The 19,233-nt window shown below is 33.3% G+C and overlaps 1 protein-coding gene across 1 annotated transcript in view; it reads right to left on the bottom strand.

The window, feature by feature from the left end:
• LRRC7 (leucine rich repeat containing 7) overlaps window positions 1–19,233 on the bottom strand; it is a 498,137-nt gene that overhangs the window by 183,301 nt on the left and 295,603 nt on the right. The window lies entirely within an intron of this gene.

Here is a 19,233-nt window from a genome sequence, read left to right as displayed (position 1 = left end):
TTGTAATGAATATACATTAGCTTACTTATTGTAAACTATGCTTGATGATAAAGGCAGATAAGGCTGAGATTCATCCATCCCAGGATATCTGCATCTTGTGTTAAGTTGACTTCCTGACATTTTCAATAGTAGGTTTTAAAAAATCCAAATAATAAAAAATACTAAGTGAAATATTTAGGTGAGTTTTTCATTTGTTTGGATATCTGAAATATAGCAACAAAACTCTAAATGGAGAGTAGTTTAGGGCATAGACTCTGAATTCAGACAACCTGGGTATAAATCCTGATTCTACCACTCACTTAGCTGTTTGACTTTAAACCAGTAAGAACATCTTTGCACCTCAGTTTTCTCATCTGTAATATGGGAATGATAATAAGAATCCTTACATCATAAGGTTATTTTGATGATTAAAATAGTTAATACAGGTAAAGCACATAAATTGTGATTGACATATGGTAGGTGTTCTTTAAGAGTTAGGTATTGAAATACTTACAGAAGAATTTCAGAGTTGGAAATATTTTGAGAGATTATTGAGGTCAGAGTTTCTTGAAGTTTTCCTAAGGACTTATAAATGTTGCATGATTTAAAAAAAATTTCAGATGGTCAGTACATTTTGGCAAATCTTGCTTAAAAAATGTTAAATAGATTTCTTATCAGTAGGACTTCTTATAAAACATACAAATGTTCATTGTGATTATTTAACAGATTCAATTAGTTTAGACAATTTCCTGTTTATGTGACCAAAAACATTTTTCTTTTCTTTCCCACAGGACATTTCTTAGACTAGGAGAACACTGTAAATACTTTTTTGCAGATGATGAAATTGAGTTCTTGTCCATCCCAGTCCATGGAATCATGGACATACTTAGTCCACGAAAACACAGGCATGTGTGTTTCCCTATAATGAATATAGGATTTAAATTTGATCGAATCATCCTCTTTTGTCTTCTTGAAACTCTGACCTGTCAGGCCCTGCATCTTAACTCCCAATATTCACTTCAGGCTCTTCTTGCATTTATGACTGTTTTGGACATGCTTCCCTGGTTTGACTTTCACATTCTCCTTAAAAGACCATATTGATTTTTGCCATTTGGCCTTATGCACAGCAACCTCAGGAAAAAGAAGTGCTCCCTTCTTACTAGAGGAGACTTGGTGACTTGTTCAACGTCACACAGAAAGTTAATGACAGAGCTGGCACAGGATCTCTTTTCACAGCAGTGGCCAATCATCTAAACCTGGCCTGGACTGTTTGGCTTGACCATTGTTTAAATATTAATGTTTTTTGAAAAGAATATTTTCTAGAGCTCACTGTAGTCTATGCCAGGGGTCAAGAAACTTTTTCTATTAAAGGCTAGACAAGAAGGGTTTCATGCTCTATAGGCCATATGGTCTCTGTCTCAACTACCCAGTTCTGCCATTGTAGTGCAATGGACATGGCTGTGTTCCAATAAAGCTTTATTTATAAAAAAGGGACCACCAAATTTGGACCATAAGCTATAGTTTTCCAACCCCTGGTCTACATCAGTCCTTAAGATCTTACATGTAGATAGCTCCGTGGGTTTATGATATAAGCTTGGTCCCTAAGAATATTTAAGTTTTTAAAACCTGATACAATAGATAAATTAAGGACTGGAAATATTTATTATGAGGTAATTGCCACTAGATAACTATATTTATATAATATTTGAAATTCTCATTTCTTAGGGTACATGTTACTGGAATCTAGGGACATTTATTCTTAATACTGTCCTTTGGTTGCATTTATGAAAATTAAGTCCTTACTAGCATGCTATTACTTTATAGCATTTATCCAATTGCAAATCTGGTAAAAGATTCCAATTGGAGCAATGACGGGAAATAACACAATATCTTGGTGCATCTGTCACTCTGATAAAATTATACAGTCTATGATTTGCTTTTTATCAGATTCAGAGGTTTTATCTATTCAAGTGTACAATTACTTCTGAAGCCACATAAAGTTGGCAGAATTTTGTTTCTCCATAAATTCCCAGTGCAATAACATGGGTTTGCTGACTCTCACAAGATTCTGCAAATTTTTGGCATGGGCTTATTCATTCCATCTTTTAACTTGTCTTTCAAATGTTCTCAAACACTCTCTAATTAGTGGCTATTCATGTCACAAGGATAGGAAAACTCCCCTCAGTTGCTACTGTCCAATGTTTCTCTCGTATTGGAACTTAGGGAAAGAATATACTATCTTTCCACTTAATCCATGTCCTATGTTAAATGGACATTTACATTTTATACTTTGGACCTACTGATTCTACCATGTTCTCTTGTTCACAATCTTTCTTTAAATGAACTTTGTATTATACATTTTTTTTTTTTTTTTTTCGGTACGCCGGCCTCTCACTGTTGTGGCCTCTCCTGTTGCAGAGCACAGGCTCCGGATGTGCAGGCTCAGCGGCCATGGCTCACGGGCCTAGCCGCCCCGCCACATGTGGGATCTTCCCGGACCGGGGCATGAACCCCTGTCCCCTGAATCGGCAGGCGGACTCTCAACCACTGCACCGCCAGGGAAGCCTTGTATTATACATTTTGAAGTAAATCATTCCTTACAACACAAGTACTAAAGACAAGAAGGCCCAGGAATTGATATTCTTTAAAAATGCAAGTAGCAGCATACCTCATGTTGAAGAAACATAAACTTATTATATTTACACACAAGGAAAAATTTAAAATCCATTGTCCAGTAACATAATATAATTTCTCTGATAAAATGTTTTCTATAAAGATTCTCCCTTAATGGCCTACATGAGAAAATAATCTTAAAAAAAAGAGTGGATATATGTATATGTATAACTGATTTGCTGTACACCTGAAACTGATACAACATTGTAAATCAACTATACTCCAATAAAAATTTAAAAAAAAAATCTTCCTCGATTATTACTATATCTTAAGCCAATGTCACAGCTACAATATTTATGTACTCTCCATCATTTCAATTCAACTTTCCCCTAAGAACAGCAACAAAAAGCTAAACTGGCTTCTTGGATCTCCCAGAAGGATATGTAACCAAACTAAACATCTATTATTCTGTCAAAGAATATTGGGAAGTCAATTTTTTAGAATTCGTCTAATTAAGCAATTTGTGAATGCTTCTAATTAACATGTTTCTCCTTGCAGTATTTAAATTTTTAGAATAAATATTTAAAATATATAATTTACATCAAGCTGTCACATTATTTTGAGTATTTCCTTGGGAAATATTTTTTCCTTTTAAATATTCAACATTTAAAAGTTTAAGCTGATTTCATGATGTCTTATTAGAAAACTTTTCTTTCCTATAACTATGTATCTTTAATTTAATGCATAACATGAAAAAAATTCTGTATGAAGAAATAAACTTACAAGTAACCTCTCAAGAATAGCTTTAGTTTATATAGTAAGATAAACTTCTCCAGTGAAATAGATTAAAGTATAAAATAGAACCTTATGAACAGCAACCAGCTGTAAGACAAATTCTGCACTACTCTAATTAGATTGAGGAGAAGACTGAATTTCATTCCTCTCTCTCTAGTCTTCTTGGGTTTATGACCAGAACCAGTCATTCATTCACTCTGAACGTGAGTTTTCCCACTGGCCAAAAATTATTGTGCATTCCTAACTCATGACAATGCAGTAAAGATAAAATTGTAAGACTTTTTGAACTCTTTCTGGAGAAACGGTGCCATATGAGCAGAAACCATGACAATTATCTCTGTGTATGGTCACACTTCAGGAACTGAAGCTCCTGGCTTGCACTGAAGCAGTCTAATCAAGAGGTTATGGGAAACATAATCAGCTATGAAGATGCTCATTTTCACTAGAATATGCTGCAACCTACATTATAAGCTCATGAAGAGATTTCAAACGCTACTGAAAAACTACTCAGGCACAGTTAAGCTATTTTAAAACTCATAGATAACTGAGCAGGGAAAAACAAGTTTCTTTCCTAAGAGACTCTTCACACACACACACACACACACACACACACACACATACACAGGCTCATTGTTTCAGGCTCATTATTTCTTCCTATTATTCAATGAAAAAATTACAACTTGTCACTTTGGGCTTTGTAAATATTAATTCATGTACTTTTATGTAAATCTGGCCTTAGATTGTTGATACCCTGACTAATGTAAAATACAGAAACAACCTGTGACTAAGATGTCGGAGAATTTGACCTTTAGCTGATAAAGGCCTTTGAAAATAATCTGCCAAGGTAGCCATGGCTGGTTTCCCAGGCAACTGTCATTTCCTTTCCCTTTCTTCCTTGCCAGTGGTATCTGCCCTGCATCAGAGACTGGAAATCCCAAATAGTCATGAGGCAAACCTCCTCTGCAGCTAGGATATGAGCATATGACTCAGTTCTGGCCACTAGAACAGGAAGAGGAGGAGAAGAGATTCTGAGGGAGATCCTGAGAAAGATTTTTCCCCTTGGTTTAAAAGAGGGAGAGAGGCATGAGAACTTTTTTACCTGTCCCTCTTTTTCCTCTTTTTTTCATGGTTGAATGAGAATGTGATGTCTGGAGTTGCAGCAGACACTATGAAACCATGAGGTAACAAGTTCAAGGATGAAAGCCAACATGCTGGGAATAGCAGTGTAGAAAAATCGAAAAAGACTGAGCTTTTGGTAAAATCATTAAGCTACTGAAACAAACCCTGGAACTGCTTATCTTGAGACTTTGTTACGGACAACAAGGTACCTATTATTTAAAAAGTCACTTTTACTCAGAATTCTGTTTCTTATTGCCAAAAGCATACTTCTAAATACACTCATTCTACTGAGCTATTAGGTACCTAAAAGAGCATCACATGGTTTGTTGGTGGCAGACCTAAAGTAAAAATAGAGGTCTTTTAAGGCCCAGAGGTGTCTGATACACCACACATTAAAAAAATTCCTGATTTATTAATTTGAGTTTTAGTAGATTTTAGGCAAAAAATATAAAAGAAATAGTTTTAAAACTTTTGTTCTTGATTAGAAAAAAACTTTTTGATAATACTAAGCTAGCAAAGAAATGAATATATTACTACTTAATTAAATTAAGTACAAAGGTGCTTTTGGGATCATGAGAGATAATGTGCATTGACATCTATACACTAATATGTATAAAATAGATAATAAGAACATGCTGTATAAAATATTAAATTAAATTTAAAAAACAGAAAATATGTATAAAAGTATTTGCATAGCCTTTGCAGCTTTAATTGATTTTATTTTTTTTCCACTTTTATTGAGCTATAACTGAAATATAACACTGTATAAGTTTAAGGTATACAGCATGATGATTTGACTTATATATATCATGAAGTGATTACCACAATAAGTTTAGTCAACATCCATCATCTCATGTAGATACAAAATAAAAGAAAAAGGAAAAATATTTTTTCCTGTGATGAGAACTCTTGGTATTTACTCTCTTAACAACTTTCCTATATAACATACAGCAGTGTTCATTATGTTAATCATGTTATGCACTACATCCCTAGTACTTATTTACCTTATAACTGGAAATTTGTATCTTTTAATCACCTTCATTCAATTCCCCCTCCTTGTCCCCTCATCTTTGGTAACCACAAATCTGATCTCTTTTTCTATGAGCTTGTTTGTTTTCTTGTATGTTTTTGAAGTAGAACTGACCTACAACACAATGTTAGTTCCTGGTGCACAACATAGTGATTTGACATGTCTATACATTACAAATTGATCACCATGATGTCTAGTTACCATCTGTCACCGCACAAAGTTAAAACATTATTATTGACTCTATTCCCCATGCTGTACATTTCATCCTTGTTACTCATTTATTTTGTAACTAGAAGTTTGTACTACTTTCCCTCACCTATTTCACTCATCCTCCTGATCGTTTTTCCCTCTGGCAACCATCTGTTCTCTGTGTCTATGACTCTTTCTGTTTTGTTTTGTTTGTTCATGTGTTTTGTTTTTCAGACTCCACATGTAAGTGAAATCATATAGTATTTGTCTTTCTCTGTCTGACTTATTTTATTTAGCATAATACCTTCTAGGTCCAACAATGTTCAAAGTAGTTTAAGTTTTTTCCTTCCTGCATTTGACTTATCAATATTCTAGTTTTCCATTTTGACAATTTCTTTTTCATAAATTATTCTGTGGGTTTTTGTATGATTTCTGATGTTTATAATTTCAACTTTTCAGAAACCATGACTGTGATTCTATATATATTCTATTTCTTTTATTTTTTATTACTTTATAGTTTTGAAAATATGGTAAAGATGTTAATATTTTTCAAGTTTGTATGCCTCTTCACTTTTATGTTTATTATATCTTCAAAGAAAATTACTCCACAAATCTTTTCTTCTAAATTCAGTTAATTAGAAAAATTATTTTTTATTATGATTATAAATTAAAATTATTAATTTTTCTTAATTTCCTAAATTAAGTTTCTTAAAATAATATTTGCCTCAGACTCAACTAGATATTTTTTCTTCTATGTATTTATTACTAGAGATTCTTCCCTTAGTATTTGAATGCTAAAACCTACATTACTGGTATATTTTTTCATAGTGTCTATCAATACATAGAAATAAAATTAGCTTTTATTTAATAATTGGAATGATATGTGCTTTTAGCTGCATATGTTCACTTAAAATAGCAATTTAGGAATAAATTTCACTTAGGATAACTTTTTGATTGGTCTTAACCAGGACTAATTTTTTCCCCATGGATATAAATTGGCATAAAGATTATCATTCTAAAATATGATTATAACAATCAGTACTTAGAAGTTGTGAAATAAAATATAATAGGATAGCAATCAGAAATAATGGACTGTACAATAGAAACCAAATAGAACAATGGGTAAAAAATCAACTCTAGATGAGACCATTGTGAAATGTGCCTCATAATGAAAGCTCATTTCAATCAAAGAACTGTAAAAGACACTGAATTCTAATAGCATTATTTCTTATGGGTAATTATATTTATATAAAGGCAATCTTGATTTAAAAAAGTCATAAGTTCAGCCATTGATTCTCAACATGCTGTCAAAAAAATGATATTTCTGAACCTGAATTTTACACTTAGCTAACTGCCCAAAAAGGAAGAAAGGTCTGATTCTTCATATCATCATTATCATTGTAGACAAAATAACAAGTTGACTACCTTACTTCGGTACTACCCTGATACTTCATTTTACAAATTCCTTGTAAATTATGCCTTTTAAATTCATTAACCAAACAATTCTTTCTTTACTATAACAAACATCTCTTGAGCACATATCAGATGTCTAGGCTAAGGGCTGGCACTAAGATGTGGTCACTTCCTTCAGGTACCTCACAACTTAGTGAAGTGGACATAAAAACCTACAATTAACAATAATAATGGATAATATGAAATTTTTATTATGTGTTTAATAGTAATTCAAGGATTTACATAACAAAACACAGTCCCTGCCCTGATGGAGCTTATATTCTATGAGAAAATTAAGAAATTAAGTAATTTTGAAATTAATGTGTTAATGTATTATGCCTGGGATTCATGCTACCTAGCAGATGTCGTGTTTTGAGAACGTGTAATTCAGGAACTGACCCAGAGATGGCTTCATATCAGATAATATTGACATTAGGGGTTATGAGATGAAGAGTTCACCAGATGGAGAAGGCAGAAAGGGATTTTCAAGCAAGGAAAATGAAACAAGCATCAGCATTCTCCTAGGTATTAAAGTATTCGACATGTTCGGGAAATAGAAAAGTATTTTCTCAGTAAAATTCTCAGCAACATGAAGGGACTCAGAGGACTTCTTTATTTCCTTAGTGTTAAAGCCCAAAGAAGACAGAAATTTCTTTCTCAAAGCAGTTCACTCTTGGAGAAGACCGGTTCAGAGAATTATTCCCCTGTCAGGCCACAGTGGGTTATGTTCCCAGGACAAGTTGGACCTTCACACTGTGAGCAGAGCTCACAGGTCTTGCGAATGGAGAAACATCAGTGCCAAAATAAGAAGATGGAGCCCAAGTCCCTTTAAGGAAAGGAAGGATTGATTGTCCCAATAAAGCAATGGTAGAAAGAACTTGCCTCTTACTTCTCTATTTCCTATTTTGATGAATGTTACCACTACTTCCCTTGTAGCCTAAAATAGAAACTTGGAAGCTATTCTAAACTTGTTTTTTCTCTATCACCTTCCAAATTAGTCAATTACAAGCACCTGTTTATTCTACCTCTGTTATATGTCTTGAATATATGTTCTCTTTTCATCCTCTCTGCCTGACCCAAAGAAGGCTTCATATCAAATAATACTAGAATTAGGGTTTAAGAGATGAAGAGTCCCTTAGCTCCTCTCACTTGTTAGTTTCCTTACTTTTTGGTTTAACCTCTTTTACTTCTTGGACTATGGTGACCCAGGACTTGTAACAGCCTCTTTGCTAGTCTGCCTGCCTCCAGTTTCAGCTTCTTCCAATCCATACTTATCATTGTCACAAGAGCAATCCCCCAAATAATTTGGTCATGTCATTTCTGGGCTCAGAAACCAAATTATTTCAGGAAAAGGTCCAAATTCCTCAACATTGCATTCAAGGAAATTATAATTTGACACCAGTTTACTTTTCTGGTTTTATTGACTGCAACACCCCTACACATATTATAATCTACAGACATTTATAGTGTCCTAAATGAGCTAGGTTGTCTAATGGGAGCCATTCTCTGGTAGATTTATCTTTGGAGGATGTGAGACTAAATTTAGGCCTTTTAAATATACCTCAGAGGACTTCTCAGATTAAAAAATACAATTGAGGATAATTGAATTTTTATGAGGAGCAATTACTGGGGAAAATATTTGTTATGGTTTTGCCTCTTGAAAAGTATTAGGTTATCAAAATAATATATCATCAAATAAGCTGTTATACTTTTTATAGATCAAAAAAATACCAAAGCTTTTGGTTTGTATGCAACTAATATGAAGTCTCTCCTGCGAAGCTGAGCAATAGAAAATAATATTTAAAAATCTATGTAAGGGATGTAATGTACAACATGATGACTATAGGTAACACTGCTGTATGATATATATGAAAGTTGTTGAGAGGAAATCCTAAGTGTTCTCATCATAAGAAAACAAATTTCTTTTTCTTTTTTACTTTTTATTTTTATTGCATCTAAATGAGATAATGGTTGCTAATTAAACTTATTGCAGTAATCACTTCACTATATATATATATATATATATATATATATATATATATATATCTCAAACCATTATGTTGTATACTTTAAACTTATACAGTGATGCACTTCAATTATATCTTGATAAAATTGGGAAAAAATGAAAAAAAACTAACTGTAAATGAGTCATAATGTATCCAAATAAAAGGAAATAAAAAAATTCTATGTAAAGAAGCTTTCCTAGAACATCAGTGAAGTAGTAGGTAGAGTCTGTCACTATCTCCTAATTTAAGAACTATTAAAATAGACATTGATTCTGAGATTTACAATAAGGACCCAGAAGTAATGGAACCTCTATTACGGTGACTTCTAATTCCACGTGATGTGTTCTTTTGAACTAATCAACACCACTGGATCTTCTCTCTTCATATCAGTTCACAGGCAACCAACTCATCAATAATATCACTTCTTAGTTAGAGCAGGGGTTTTCAGACTATGGCCTGCAGGCCAAATCTGGTCCACTGCTTGTTGTTATATAGTCTACAAATTAGGAATAGTTTTTATATTTTTAAGTAGTTGAAAAAAATCAAAAGAAGAATAATATTTCATGACATGAAAATGATATGAAATTCAAATTTTTCAGTGTCTATAAATAAAGTTTGGAACACAGCCATGCTTGTTTGTTTACATACTGTCTTTGGCTGCTTTTGTGCTACAATGACTGAGAAGTTGTGATGGAGACCCTATGGCCTACAAAACTTAAATATTTGCTATTTGGCCTATTGCAGGAAAAAGTTTGCTGATCTCTGATTTAAAGTGACACGTCTTATGGAAATGTTTGTGTCCCCTCAAAATTCATATGCTGAAGTCCCAACCCTCAAGGCAATGGTATTTGGGGGTGGGCCCTTTGGGAGGTAATCAGATTTAGATGAGGTCATAAGGATGGAACCTCACTTACCGCAATTGGATTAGTGTCCTTATGAGAAGAGGAAGAGAGACCAGAGCTTCCTCTTTCCCTGCCATGTGAGGATACAGCAAAAAGGCATACTCTTCTAGCCAGGAAAAGGGCCTTGTCTGGGGGACAGAATCAGCCAACACCTTGCTCTTAGGCCTCCAGCTTCCAGAAATAATTTCCTGCTGTTTAAACCACTCAGTCAAGGCAATCTGAGCTGACTAATACAATACCTAATATTTGGAAATTATAGGCTTGGTAATATTTTAATTGGCTGCCCAGCATCTGGCATTTTGGTCATTTCCACTTTAGGAAACTTGGTAGGATGAAAAGCTTACCTACTGAAAAGGGAAGAGCAGCCCTGACAGCTGACAGCTGGTAGCTAGCCTGGTTGCTACCACCAAACCATAGTATTTCTCTGCTGATCATAAGCAATTACACAAAATTATCAGTTGAGAACTCTTCAGACGATGATGGAATAAAAAAAACAAGTCAACTACAAAATCAGACCTGGATAGAGACAAAAGCAGACCTTGTGCTTCTATTACTATAAGGAATTACTACTTCTTCTCCAATGGCAACTCCAGCTACTCTCCATTCCCCTGGTCTCAAAGGTTAAAAAATGCCCAAATCTCCAATAACCAAATGCCCCACTTTCAGAGAATACCTGATTTAGAAAAATAACCACATTCTTAAACCTTCTCCAAAATCACCTAAAATACCTCCTAACTCCCTCTTACTGAGGTGCTCCGTGGTTTTCCAGGGTATGCAGCCTCCCTTGCAGCAGCAATTAATAAACCTAATGTTGATGACTAAGTGTACATGGTGGTTTTTGGCTGCTGGGGATCAACATCCTTTTTAGAAGCCACATACCTGGTTTTCAAGTCTCTCTGGCATCAGTGAATTGGGGACAGGGGCTCTACAAGTCAGACACATACTCCCTTCTCGCCACAGAAGCTAACTGTGGAGAATTCATTATGGCTTGAGCAACAGCAGCAGCAGCAGCAGCGAGAGTAATACGTTGCAGGGTGATGGTGCGTAACAGTGGTCAGTACCCAGTGCTTGCAGGGTGCCGGTGCAAACTGTGGCATTCAGCATTCAGTGGTGGCAATGATGGTATGACACCACACTGTTCTTTGAAAAATTGCTTTTGCCTTTTTTCTAAGTTTCACTTGTTGTCTTATAGCCCATTCTTTCATTTATTCAATGTTCTATCATTAAAGTCTCTTTCAACTTAAATCATGCAGAATTGGTTATCGTGTGTCTAGTTAAGAACCTGTTGATACTGGAACAACATTCTACATAGTATCCCCCTAAGCAACTTCAAGCATTTGATGACCGAAATATAACTCTTTAGTCACAGATGCTCTTCTAAGTTCCAGGTCTAATTTTTTTTTATTGTTTACTGAACAGTTTTGAATATACCATATGAACTTCCAATTTATCATGTTGGAAACAAAATTAGTCATCTTCCCAGACCTCCTCTATTTCCTGCCTGTGAGTTGATACTACCTAAATCAGAAACCCATGACTAATTATTCACAAGTTCTATGGATTCTACTCTCTTTGAAATCTATTTCTTCTCATCTCTATGGTCATTGTCATAGCTCTAGTTCAAAGTTTTGTTTCTCCCATGAATTACTTCCATGGCCTCGATAACTGGTTACTGTGTCTTCCATTGTGTCCTCTATAACACACTCTCCACTTCAGAGCCACAGATATCTTTTAAAAATGTAAATTATATGACGACAAATAAAATTTCATTTGCCAGAACAAAGTTGCTTCTAGAATAAAAATTCACATGATACTGGCATGTTCAGAAATGCTCTTGAGTTACTACTTCCAGGATATGTTCAACTGGAATGTGTAATGGTGTCTGTGTTTCTGTCCAATAGAGATCCTTTTTGGTCACTATTGTAAGCAAGAAGTGACTCTGCTAAAGGGAGTTTTAAAAACCTCTGCCAACCCTGTAGCACCAAAGTGTCACAGTGTAAGTTGATTCTATGAAGCATTTATTTGTTCATTTAACAAATATTTATTAAGCATCTACTATGTATTAGGCTTTATTCTAAGATATAACACTGTAGATAAAAGTAAAACAGATAAAACCTCTGCCCTTGTAGAGCTACCATTTTAGTGGGAGAGATGTATGAGAAGGAAATAAACATAAATGTACAATATAGCATGTGGTGAAATGCGCTATGAAGAAAATAAAGCAGGGTGAGAATGATTGAGATCATCTGGAGAGCTTCTATTTCATATAAAGTGGTCAGAGAGAGCCATTGTTGAAAGTTAACATTTTATCCAAGTTCTGAAGGAAATGAAGAAATGTTATGACATAATGTAGTGTATATAAACACAGAAGACTATACTGTATAAAATCATGACTTACATAGTTAGACTGTCTGGGATTAAATATGAACTCTGTCACTTACAAGACCTTATAACCTTGGGCAAGATATTTAACATTCCTGTGCCTCAGTTTCTCCATAAAATGGGAACAATATGAGTATCTACATTGTTGGATGGTGCATCTTAAATAAGTTAGTAGATGTAAAGTGCTCAGAGCCCATGGTAAACACTCAAAAATAGAAGTTATTATTAGTTTGAAAAATGTATGGTAAAACAAAGAACTGAAGTTAGGAGGAAAAACTTTTAATATCACACAATATAATCCATAATTTGTAGACAGTAGGGGAAGCAAAACCTTCAGTAGAAAACAAATAATGAAGACTCAGTGGCTAAACTTGGAGCAGGTACACAAGAAACCAGAAAGAAAAATTATGTATCATTCATCCAAGTATTCGTTGAATACCTACTATGTACCAAGAACAGTGCCAGACAATGGACATGGAGGTAAGAAAGTTAGATATTACCTTCTTTTACAGAAATTTTATAATTTGACAAGAAAGACATACAGTAAAATAGTAATTACAGCAAAAGGTGTAAATGTAATGGTATAGAATGTACAAGGAGGATATTATAGGAGTATAAAACTGGAATATTAATAAGAGCTATGAAATAAAAAGCATACATGCCAGATAACATATAGAAAATTATCTAGACTGAACCAAATTATTTCACTTTTACTTTAGCTGTTTAGCCTCACTTTTACTTTAACTGTTAATCAAAGTGTAAGATACCTATAGAAGAGTACGTAGCAGAAGTGTAATGCTCACTGAATTTTCATATACTGAACTGGTTACCCATGTAATCAATATCAAGATGAAGAAACAAAATGCTTTCAGAGTCCAAAAGCAATCTCCCTCATGCACCCTTTTAGTCACTAATTACCTCCCAAAAGATAACCACTATTATAATTTCTGGTAAGATAGACTAGTTTTGCCCCACATTATATTCTACATAAATGAAAACATATATATTCCTTGTGCCTGACTTCTTTCCTTAAACATTCATACAGAGACTTGCACATGACCGTTCAGAGCAGCCAACTCGTAACAGAGAAAAACTGGAAAAAAACTTTCAACTCAGATATCCATCAAGAGGGGAAAAGGTAAAGAAATTGTGCTATATTTATACAGTGGAATACTATTCAGCAATAAAAATTGATAACCATTATAACATAGACAAATAAAATAATAATGCTCATTGAAAAAAGCCATATTCCCCCCAAAAAGATAATATACTCTAAGATAATATTTACGTAAAATTCTGGAAACTAATTCTTCAAACTAATCTGTAGTGATAGAAAGCAGAATAGTATTTGCCTGGGTGGGGAGTGAGTAAGCAGTGCCATGAGGAAACGTTTTTGGGCGATGGATATGTTCATTATCTTTTCTGTGGTAATGCTTTTGGTGGTGTATATATGTTTCAAAACTTATCAAATTGTTACTTTCAATATGTGCAATTTATTAGATATCAATTATACTTAAATAAAGCTGTTTTTTTAAAAAAAAGAAGAGTTGGATACTTTACTAACAAATGTTTCCAAAACTTTCCCAAATTCAATATGTATTCAAATCTCTAAAAAAAGATATCATCACATATCCTTAAAACTTCAGTCCAGTTTGAGTGAACTGTACCTTGCTGTGCCATGGTTATTAAGAACAAGGCTTCTGAGTCAGGCTGCCAGGGTTAGAATCCTTCCACCTCACCTTACCAACTTTGTGACATTGGGTAAGTAATTTCTTTATGTTTCAGTGTCCTTACTTATAAAATAAGGATGGTACTAATACCTACTTCAGAGAGTTAATGTAAGGGCTATATGAGTTAATATATGTAAAGAGTTTAGAACTCAATAAATATTAGCAATTATATGACCTATAAGAGTTAAATTCTAGTGCCTATATTAGGTAAAATTAAATGGCCAGTATTCCTTGCAAAATTCACTGAATTAGGCTTATTTCTCTTTATTGATCTAACCATTATACTGGCATACAAAACACTACTCGAATAGGCTTTTCTCTACTTTTCAAACCCCATCTCTTTTTATGCACAAGCCAATACATACAACACAAATGAATCTCCTAGTACTTTGCATAATTCATCAGTTTCCATTCATCTCTCTGCTTTTGCACATGATTTTCCTTGGCTAGACTATCTCTTCCACAGAACCAAAAACTCAGTGAAAGGGCTCAATATATCTTTGAAATTCTCAACACATAGTACAGTGCTCAATTGTAAGTTTTCAATAAATGTTGGGCAAGTTTTCCTTGATTCTAATTTTCATTCTCTTATTGAGTTTTCCGTCACTGTGTTAAATACATTTATTTCTTGTGCCCTAAGCTTGGTATTAAAGGAATATACTGTTTTGCTCTTCTGTTAAAATTACTAAATGACAAAACTAGGACAACAGTTTATAGATTGCCATCTCAGTGTATCCATATTTACTGCTGTTTTTTAATCCTCTTTATTTCCAAGTCTTTTTTTTTTAACAATTTTAGATGCCCATATAAACCTGTTGATCCAGAGAGAAGACTGATGAGAATTACATTCTTCTGCTTTTTCCTAAAAATTTTCCAGTTTCTATTTGTTTTCCTAAAGAGTAAAATGTATATCAATTATGTACACAGAAAAAAAAGTTTGATTTCAAGCATGATCAATTTTATATTAAAAAGCAAATTTAGAAATATCTTAGAGTAACAAATGCTTTGACGTTAGAAGCTACGTAATTTCTATATTTACTTATATCAAAAATACCGAAAGCACATTGTTCAGTAATTACTATAGAAACAGCCTGAACTACTTAACTGTATTTTGTGGTAATTACCATAGAAAAAAATTATATTTCAAAGTTTTACCAGTTTTTGTGAAATCCTTCTGCAAAGCATCAACTTAAAATGAAAATTGCAATTCTAAACATTTGTCCTCAAGAAAAAATATAACATAGAATTAATGTACACCAATAAATAACATAAGCTGACACAAAAATCAGTGCATTGTCTGCGGGGCTAAGAATATTATTTATATAGTGGCAAATAACATTAAAGTTCTTATTACCTGAATGGAAAATATCTTTTATGCCTTCCTTACCAGGTTAATGTGCAGATCAAAAAATTACTATTGAAAGCTTTGAAAAATGTAATACACGTTCGCTGTATAAGGTATTGGTACCTTTACAATCTTGTATGTTAGGAAATGCTAAAGAAGAAATCACCTTGATTTTAAAAGGTTGGAAAGATAAAACTGATAGTTAAAGACACTCAGCCATAAATTAAAGGCAGGAACAAAACCTTATATTATCACAAATAAACTGACACTCATAACCTTATGAAACTCATTGATCATCTCCTTAATTTATCATTATGAGGACTGAATGGTTAATCTGTGATTCCAGAACCCCAAACATACCCTGATGTATTTTTTTTTTAATGGAAAACACCTCAAAAGGATAAGCAATTCTTGCCATATGTGACAAATATCTATAATCTAGAAGAGGCATTTATAGGATTTGATTCCTAATCAAGTACCTTGGAGATAAATCAATCAAGAACAAAATCAGCATAAATAATTTGAAGTTGCTAAAAATATCATTTAAGCAGGACTACAATCTGTACGTAAAACAGTGAAGTCAGTACATTATGGAGCACAGGAGAGAGAAATGGGCTTGAATCCAGGTTCTGCCACTTTCTACTCTGCTTAATTTCTGAGACTCAGTTTCCTCGTCAGTTAAAAAAAGTGACAAGCCATACCTTACACTGTTATAAGGTTTAATAAAATAAGGTTCGTGGATAAAGAGCCTAGTATATCTACTAAATAAATATTTGTTCCCTTTCACTGTCAAGGAATTCAAGACCACTTATGCGCTAAAACAATTTTGTCTAGATTACTGTTTTACTGGAGGGGAAGACAAAGACTGAGATGTAGTGCATATGACTTCATCTATCTTCAGTGCCAGCCACTCACAAGAGACTGAAAAAATGTGTACTGCACTGTGTATTTGTTTTATTTATGAAATGTTGCTGTAACATTTATTTTCTCTTTTTTGAGTTTTTAACTGCTGCCTTGAATGCCAAATCTTCCTTATTACTCATGTAGTCAAAAATTTTTAGCAGCTGTCAGTTAGCCAGGACCACCTCAATCCACCTTTCAACTTTTACTTCCACTACTCATTTTAACTTATCCAACCGTCAGCAAAATCAGGGCATTCCGTAACTATGCCCTGTACGTTCTTACATCCTTCATTTCCTCTGTAAGTATACTGCTGCTTTCTTCCCAATAGTTGAAATATAACTTCCCCTTTAAAACCTAGATCACATGTTCTCAAATATGTCCTCCTTACCTCTCCCTGGAAGTAATCTTATTTTCTTTAAGTATTTGGGGGGATTACTTTTCTTCCTTTCTTTTCTTTTTTCTTCATTAGCTATGCATACTATTTGCAAGCCACCATTCTAGGTATTCTGGAGAATGAATAAAACAGCCTACCTTGTCCTCAAGAAATCTACAATTTAGAAGAATGTAAAAGGCAAGTACATAAATAAATAAGACAGAAAGATAGATGTATAGGCCTGATACATTGGAAGATTAAAGGATGGATAGTAAGAAACCAGTCAAGTAGGTGAAGAGAGAGGAGAAAGGGCAGGATCATTACCTTACTTAAAAGATATCTGGTAAATTTTAGAATGATGGACTAAAACTATATTTTAGTAATTCAAATAAAAGTGACACCTATACAAGTACTCAACAATATTCTAGTAGCCTGAGTAATTGAGACCTCTGGTTTTCTGCCAATAAATACATATAAATTATCAGTCTTTATCCAATTTATACTGATTGCTGTAGCAGAAGCAAATAATATAAAACTGAAAACACCTAATATAACTTTGTTATGTTTTGTTTATGACTAAAAATTTGTAAAATAATCATATTCTTTTGTGACAAAATTTAGATCTCCAGGAAAAGTTGACTCGATTTAAAAGAAAATAAAAATGGCAGAAATCGTAGTTGGTAAAATTTGATATGAACAAAAAAATAGGGATGGGAGAGTATATGAAATTTTTAATAAACATGCAGGAACCTGTAATTTCTGAGAAACATAGGGAGATGTATTCTATTTTCTAAGACGCTGCTAAGAGCTATAAAAGTTGCCTTCTCTTCATGAGATGTAAATAAGATGTTGAAAGGCAATTCAGTATGTTGCTCAAATGGTGGCCCAGGTTCCCAGGAGGGACACTTATCTTACAAAGAAGGAAGGGTTTCTGTTGTAATACTTGGTATCCTGGAGAATGGGTAAGCACCTATTGTGCTGCCTTCTTCTTAAGAGTTATTTTTGTTTTAGTTATTATTGTAGATTTAGTCAAATTCTGGTTTAATATCCATATTCCACTACCCATGAATGTATAAGCAATCGAATATATTTCTAAAAGATAGCTCAATAGGAGATTACTGTTATTTCAATAATAACAAATGTACATAAACACATCTTATCCTTTTACCAGTTTATCTAGTTTAAAAAAATATAGAGAGAAAGGCTAAAAATTATGTAACTTTATGAAATGAACACATTTAATATTTTTGTTAAATTGGTATATGTGACTCCTCTTAGCATAAAAGATTAGAGTGCCATAAACATTGTGAAGGAATTTATAATCACTTCCACTTGTTGGAACACTACAGTGACATAGCATGAACAGTGGGCAAAAACGAATTAAGTATCATATTCAGTGGTATTTGATTTAATTTTTTACTTTTGTAATCACTTCTGCTGATGCGGTTTTAAACCATTCCAACTCGATAACAATTATTTGTTACTTGTTAATGTCTTTTCCTTAAGAAAAGTTTCCTTTATCCTATATATACCAGGTCTCAATTGTAATGTTATCATAAGACCAGGAATGCAGCATGGTTTACTGCAGTTAGGTCACGCCACCAAAATAATTATCAAACAGAACTACTGCACTATGCTGCAGATTTTAACTGCAGCTCTGTAAGACTTTTAAAATTTAACAGTGGAAAATCCAGTTCCTTACTTGGAACATGATAGAGGAAGAAGTATTTCTTAAATACTTTAAAGCTACTTTCATGCAGAATGTTTTAAGTAATCTTGAAAATGGCATTTGAAGGACATGATGAGAGCACATTATAAAACTATACTAAAATAGCACAATTTGTTTTAAAGCAGAGTCAGAGATTTACTTTTGTGTTCTTAGAAGAGCAACATACCTTTCAATATACAGTTTCTAGAGACATATGCAATATATTGTGAAAATGACAGAAGTAAATGAGTATATGACACACAGGTAAAAACTATGTTGTACAAACTCAATTAAGTAGTTTTATGAATTTTTACATAAGATCTTTATAAGTACTCATGGAAAAATCAGTGTTTACACAATTTTAACTAAAAAAACAACATCCACTTTCAAATATATATGTACTTTTTACAAAGGTCTATGCATTTAGGGCCATTATTTTATAAATTCATATAATTAAAATACATTAAGACAGAATGGAAATATTCAGAAAAGTACATTTCAACTCCGTAGTGTAGATTTGGCAAAAAATAACAATTTGTAATTTCCTAAATAAGGAAATAAAACAGAAAAAAACAAAACAAAAAAAAATAAAAATACTATTAAGGTCAATGTATCTATCCTGCTCATATCTGGTTTATGCAAAGAATGTTCAAATTATATTTAATCAAGCAATAGTTCCAATAGAACTAGTATAAATTCTTTATATC

Source organism: Delphinus delphis, chromosome 1 (assembly GCF_949987515.2).
Source record: "Delphinus delphis chromosome 1, mDelDel1.2, whole genome shotgun sequence".
In the NCBI taxonomy this organism is placed as follows: domain Eukaryota; kingdom Metazoa; phylum Chordata; class Mammalia; order Artiodactyla; family Delphinidae; genus Delphinus; species Delphinus delphis.
Note: the sequence above shows the minus strand (reverse complement) of the source record. Positions and strands in the feature narration are given on the sequence as shown.